Genomic DNA, 7,161 nt, shown 5'->3' with positions numbered 1-7,161 from the left:
TCATTTATAAGGGAAACCCCATCAGACTAACATCAGATATCTCAGCAGAAACCTTACAGGCCAGGAGTGCTGGAAAAAAAGGCCTACAAACCAAGAATACCATGCCCAGAAACATTTATCCTTCATAAATAAAGGAGAAATAAGGTCTTTCTCAGACAAGCAAAAACTGAGGTAATTCATTACTCCTAGACCAACTCTACAATATATGCTTCAGGGAGTCCTACACCTGAAAGTGAAATGACAGATCAATTATCATGAAAATCCACAAAAGCATAAAATGTACTGCCAAAGCAAACATACAAAAGAAGAAGAGAAAGGACATAAATATTACCACCACAGAAAATGACCAAACCACAATGATAAATAAGAGAGAAATAAAGAAACAAAGAATATACAAAACAACCATAAAACCAACAACAAAATAATGGGAATAAGTACTCATCTACCAATAATAACCTTGAATGTAAATGAATTTTCCACTTAAAAGATACAGACTGGCTGAATGGATTTTTTTTTTAATGACCCAACTATATGCTGCCTATAAAAAACTCACTTCTCTGTGAAGACACATAAGACTCAAAGTGAAAGGATGGAAAAAGATACTCCACACAAATGGAAATTAAAAGCAAGCAGGAGTAGCTATACTTATATCAGATAAAACAGACTTTAAGTCAAAAACAGTAAAAAAAAAAAGACAAAAGCTCATTAAAGAATGAAAAAGTAATCAATTCATTAAGAGGATGTGACTACTCTAAGTTTATAATGCACCCAACACAGAGCACCCATATTCATAAAGCAAATATTACTGGATCTAAAGAAAGAGATATATTTCAATACAGTAACAGTCAGTGACTTCCACACCACATTCTCAGCATTACACAGATTATCTAAACAGAAAATAAACAAAGAAACATTGGACTTAAATTAGACTTTAGATCAAATGTACCTAATAGACATTTACAGAAAATTTTATCCAAAACTACAAATATGTGTTCCTCCTATCGGCACATAGAACACTCTCCAGGATTTATCATACATTAGACCACAAACAAATCTTAAGTAAAAAAGAGAGAAGACACAAATAAACAAAATCAGAGACAAAAAAGGTAATATAAAAACTGATACCAGCCAGGCTCAGTGGCTGATGCCTGTAATCCCAGCACTTTGGGAGGCCGAGATGGGCGGATCACGAGGTCAGGAGATCAAGACCATCCTGGCTAATACGGTGAAACCCCATCTCTACTAAAAATACAAAAAATTAGCCGGGTGTGGTGGCAGGCTCCTGTAGTCTCAGCTATTTGGGAGGCTGAGGCAGGAGAATGGCGTGAACCCGGGAGGTGGAGCTTGCAGTGAGCCGAGATTGCACCACTGCACTCCAGGCTGGGTGACAGAGTGAGACTCTGTCTCAAAAAAAAAGAAAAAAAAAACTGATACCACAGAAATACAAAAGATCATTAGAGACTATTATGAAAAACTATACTCCAGCCAATTGGAAAACCTAGAGGAAATGAGTGAGTTCCTGAACACATACAACCTACAAAGATTGGATCAGGAATAAAAAGAAAACCTGAACAGCCCACCAACTAGTAGCAAGATTGAATCAGTAATAAAAAGTCTCTCAACAAAGAAAAGACCAGGACCAGATGGCTTCACCACATAATTCTTCCATGTCTTTTAAGAAGTAAAACAAATCTCCTCAAACTCTTCCAAACAATTGAAGATGAGGACATTCTCCCTAACTCATTCTATGAGGTTAACATCATCCTGATACCAAAACCAGAAAAGGACACAACAACAACAAAAAAACTATAGACCAGTATCCCTGATGAACAGAGATGCAAAAAATCCTCAACAAATTATTAGCAAACCAAATCCAACAGCACATCAAAAAGATAATACTCCATGATCAAGTTGGATTTCATTATTGATTCAAGGATGGTTCAACATATGCAAATCAATAAATGTGTTACATCATATCAACAGAATGAAAGACAAAAACTACATGATCATCTCAATAGATGCAGAAAAAGCACTTGGTAAAATCCAACGTCACTTCCTGATTAAAAAAAGAAACTCTCAACAAACTAGGTATAGAACAAACATAACCCAACATACTAAAGGTAACATCATAGGCTGGGGTGGTGGCTCACGCCTGTAATCCCAGCATTCTGGGAGGCTGAGGCGGGTGGATCACCTGAGGTCGGGAATTTGAGACCAGTCTGACCAACATGGAGAAACGTCATCTCTACTAAAAATTCAAAATAGCCAGGCATGGTGGCACATGCCTGTAATCCCAGCTACTTGGGAGGCTGAGGCAGGAGAATTGCTTGAACTCACGAGGTGGAGGTTGCGGTGAGCTGAGGCTGCACCACTGCACTTCAGCCTAGGAATCAAGAGCTAAACTCCATCTCCAAAAACAATAAAAAATTTAAAAATAAAATAAAATAAAGGTAACATATAACAAACTCACAGCTAACATCATACTAAATGGGGAAAAGCTAAAAAGTTTTCCTCTAAGGACTGGAACAAGACAGAATGCCCACTTTCACCATTACTGTTCAACATAGTACCAGAGGTCTTAGCCCAAGCTATTAGGCAAGGAAAAGACATAAAAGGCATCCAAACTAGAAAAGAGGAAGTCAAATTGTTCCTGTTTTTAGATGACATGATCTTATATTTAGAAAAAAACTAAAAATACTGAAGCAAAACTCTTAGATCTGATAAATTCAGTAAAGTTGCAGGATACAATATTTACATATAAGAATCAGTAAGGCTTCTATATACTAAAAATAAAATTGCTGAAAAATAAATAAAGAAAGCCATCACATTTACAATAGCTACAAAATTCACCTATGAGTAAATTTAATCCAGAAAGTTAAAGAACTCTACAAGGAAAACTACAAAACCCTAAAGAAACAAAATTGAGAATAACATAAACAAATGGAAATACATCCCTTGCTTGTGGATAAAAAGAATGAATATCGCTGAAATAACCACACTGCACAAAGCAATTTACAGATTCAATGTAATTCCTATCAAACATGCACATCGTTCTTTACAGAAATAGAAAAAACAATCCTAAATCTATATGGAACCAAAACAGAGTCTGAATAGCCAAAGAAATACTGAGCAAAAAGAACAAAGCTGGAGGCATCACACTACCTCACTTCAAAATATCTTACAAGGTCTAGTAAGCAAAACAGTAAGCAATGTCCGTTCTCACATTGCTATAAAGAACCACCTGAGATGGGTAATTTATAAATAAAAGAGATTTAATTGACTCAGAGTTCCACAGGAGACATGGCTGGGGAGGACTCAGGAAACTTGCAATGATGGCAGAAGGCAAAGAGGAAGAAAGTATGTCTTACCATGGTGCAGCAGCAGAGAGGGAGAGAGAGGGAGTGAGTGAAGTGGGAGGTGCTACACACTTTTAAACAACCAGATATTGTGAGAACTCATTTACTATCACAAGAACAGCAAGGGGGAAGTCCACCTCTATGATTCAATCACCTCACACCTGCCCTCTCCTCCAACATGTGGGGATTACAATTTGACATAAGATTTGGGTGGAAACACAGAGCTAAACCATATCAGCACAATAGTGATATAAAACTAGACACAGAGACCAATGGAACAGAACAGAGAACCCAGATAAAAATCCACAGTTACAGCTAACTGATCTTCAACACAGCCACCAAGAATATACCCTGAGTAGTGGACATCCTCTTCAATAAATACTGCTAGGAAAACTGGATAACCATATGCAGAAGAATGAAGCTTGACCCCTACCTCTCACCATATGCAAAAATCAACCCAAAATGAATTAAAAGCCTAAAGGTAAGATCTAAAACTATAAAACTACTAGAAAAGCAAAACAGGAGAAAAATTATAGGTCATTGGTTTAGGTAAAAATGGGTACATCAAAATCTCACAAATCACCACTAAAGAACTTACTCATGTAACCAAATGCCATCTGTTCCCCAAAAATCTATGGAAATAAAAAATTTAAAATAAATAATAATAATAAAAATAAAAGATTTTACAGGAAATATTTAAAAAGCACAAGCCACAAAAACAAAAAATAGACAAACTGGGCTATATTAAATTAAAAAGATTCTGCACAGCAAAGAGAACAATCAACAAAATGAAGACTCAGCCAACTGAATGGGAGAAAACATTTGCAAACTATTCATCTGACAGGAGACTAATTTCCGTTATATACAAGAAACACTAACAAATCAACATCAAAAAACACTAATAAACATATTAGAAAGTGGGCAAAGGAATATGAATAAAAAATTCTCAAAAGAAGGCATACAAATGGCCAACAGGTATATGAAAAAATGCTCAACATCAGTAGTTATTAGGGAAATGCAAATTAGAACTACATTGAGGTATCATCTTACCCTAGTAAGAATGGTTATTAATAACACAAAACAACAGATACTGGTTAGGATATAGAGAAAAGGAAATTCCTTTGTACTGTTGATGGGAATGTAAATTAGTACCACCACTATGGAATACAGTATGGAGATTTCTTTAAAAACTAAAAGTAGAACTATCATACCCAGCAATTCCACTACTGGATATATATCAATGCAATTATTATATATAAAATAATATATTATATAATAAATTATTATTTCAAAGGGATACCTGCATCCCCATGTTTATTTCAGCACTATTCATAATAGCGAAGATATGGCATCAACCTAAGTGTTAAACAATAAATGACTGAATAAAGAAAATGTAGTACATACACAATGAAGTACTACTTGGCCAAAAAAAAAAAAAAAAAAAAGAATGAAATCCTGTCATTTGCAGTAACATGAATGGAACTGGAGGTCATTAAGTGAAATACACCAGGCACAGAAAGACAAATATCACATGTCCTCACTCATATGTGGGAGCTTAAATAGTTGATCTTCATGGAGGTAGAGAGTAGAATGATAGATACTAGAGGCTGGGAAGGGTGTGTGTTGTGGTAGTTGGGAGAGGGAAATAAGGAGATTTTGGTTAATGGGCAAAAATATACACTTAAGTAGAAGTAGTAAGTTCCTATGTTCAACAGAAGAGTCGGGTGACTATAAGTAACAACAAAATATTATATATTTCAAAATAGCTAGAAGAGAGGATTTGAAATCTTCCCAATACATAGAAATGATAAACACTTGAGGTGATGTATATCTTAAATACCTTGAGTTGATCATTACACATCATATGCATGTAACAAAATACCAAATGTACACCATGACAGTGTACAAATATAATCAATAAAATAGTAATTCCCCAAATAATAAATAATCATAAGTAAATATAAAGTTACAAATTACGGCTAGGCTTTTTGTTTGATTTTTGAGACAGGGTCTTGCTCTGTCACCCAAGCTGGAGTGCAGTGACACCATCAAGGCTCACCGCAATGTTGACCTCCTGGACTCTACAGGCATGCACCACCATGTCTGGCTAATTGTTTGTATTTTTTGTAGAGATGGGGTTGTGTCATGTTGCCCAGGCTGGTCTGAAACTCCTGGGCTCATGTGACCCACCTGCCTCGGCCTCCCAAAGTGCTAGGATTATAGGCATGCACCCGGCCTTATGATTAGCTTTATCAAGAAAATATATGGTAACTTGTCATTACAATGAAGGGACCTAAGTTACATTAAATTGTCAGAGAAGTCCTCTCCAAGTAATGACATATCATTTCTGATGTAAGAGATGGCCAGAAATCTGCAGTTGACTAGTGGCAGTGGGCAGAGCTGGAGGAGTGCTGAATGAAATTTTACTAGAAAAATAATATGTTCAAAGGCCCCAGATGGAAAGAAAGAAATTTGGCGTATCTCAAGAATGGCAAAAGGTCAGTGTGCCTACAAAGAAAACAGCAATCAGGTAAGTGAAGCAAAGTTTAGCTGGACAGGTATGGCAAAATCAGCTTATACAGGACAATGCTTCGTATTTGATTCTGCATGACATAAGAGTGCTACCGGGTGCTTTAAACAAGCCAGAACTATGATTCATATTTGAATTCTTAAAAGTGAACTCTGAATTCAGATTGGAAAATGGATTGTAAATTGGACATGCTGCAAAAATAGAAGCAAAATGTGAGAAGTTCTATAAAGAAGGTGGCACATATATTTTGAGTCTCTGCAGAGATTTTTCTCTATTCACACTGATAAATTTCTCTTTCCACTTTCACCTTCAGGACCCCTATTATTCTGTTATGGTTTGAATTTTTGTCTCCTTTGAAGTTCACATTGAAACTTAATCCCCAATGTTACAGTATTAAGAAGTAAGGCCTTTAAGAGGTGATTAGGTCATGAAGGCTCTGCCCTCATGAATGGATTAATCCATTCATGGATTCATGGACTAAAGGGCTCATGTATTAATGGATTATCATGGGAGTGGGTTAGTTATCATGAGAGTGGGTTTGTTGTAAAATAGATTTTGGTTGCCTGTCATGTACCCCCTCACCACGGATGCACTGCACCACTTCAGGACTCTGCAGAGAGTCCCTACAAGCAAGAAGGCCTTCACCAGATATGGTCCCTAGAACTTGGACTTCCCACCCTACAGAACAGTAAGAAATAAATGTATTTTTTAAACAATTACCAAGTCTGTGGTATTCAATTATAGCAACAGAAAGTGGACTAAGGCATACTGTCAAAGGCTGCTTTTTTTCTCTTCCTTGTGACTGAACTGTGGATTTTTCTTCTTAGCATTCCTCTCTCTCTATTTTCTCCTATGCCAATTATCTGTCCTCTTAAATGACAATTTCCATATTTCTTTCTTTGGCTTTGGAATTTTAGTCAACTTTAATTTGTTCAAAAACTTTCATATTGATTTATATATTTTTATGAATTATGATAATGCCCAAGTACAACTAGTCATTGGAATAATTTAGGGGACTTTTTCAAACTAAACATTTCTTAGCTGTGCTTCCAAAGATTCTTAATCACAGGCTGGTGGTGAGTCTCAGATATTTATAATTTTAAATAGGTCATTTATGTTTGAGAACCTCTGTTTTTAGGCTATTATCAAATTCAGTCCAAAAGAATTTGGTTCTAAAATTGTTCTAACATGTCAGGTTTGAAAGGCCACTCCAAAGGTATTTTGCTTGTGTAGATTTAGAAATCACAATCCAACCTTTTTCAAAGATTTGTCTAA

Source organism: Pan paniscus, chromosome 10 (genome assembly GCF_029289425.2).
Source record: "Pan paniscus chromosome 10, NHGRI_mPanPan1-v2.0_pri, whole genome shotgun sequence".
Lineage (NCBI taxonomy): Eukaryota > Metazoa > Chordata > Mammalia > Primates > Hominidae > Pan > Pan paniscus.
The sequence above is the reverse complement of the archived record's forward strand: the minus strand, read 5'-3'. Positions refer to the sequence as shown.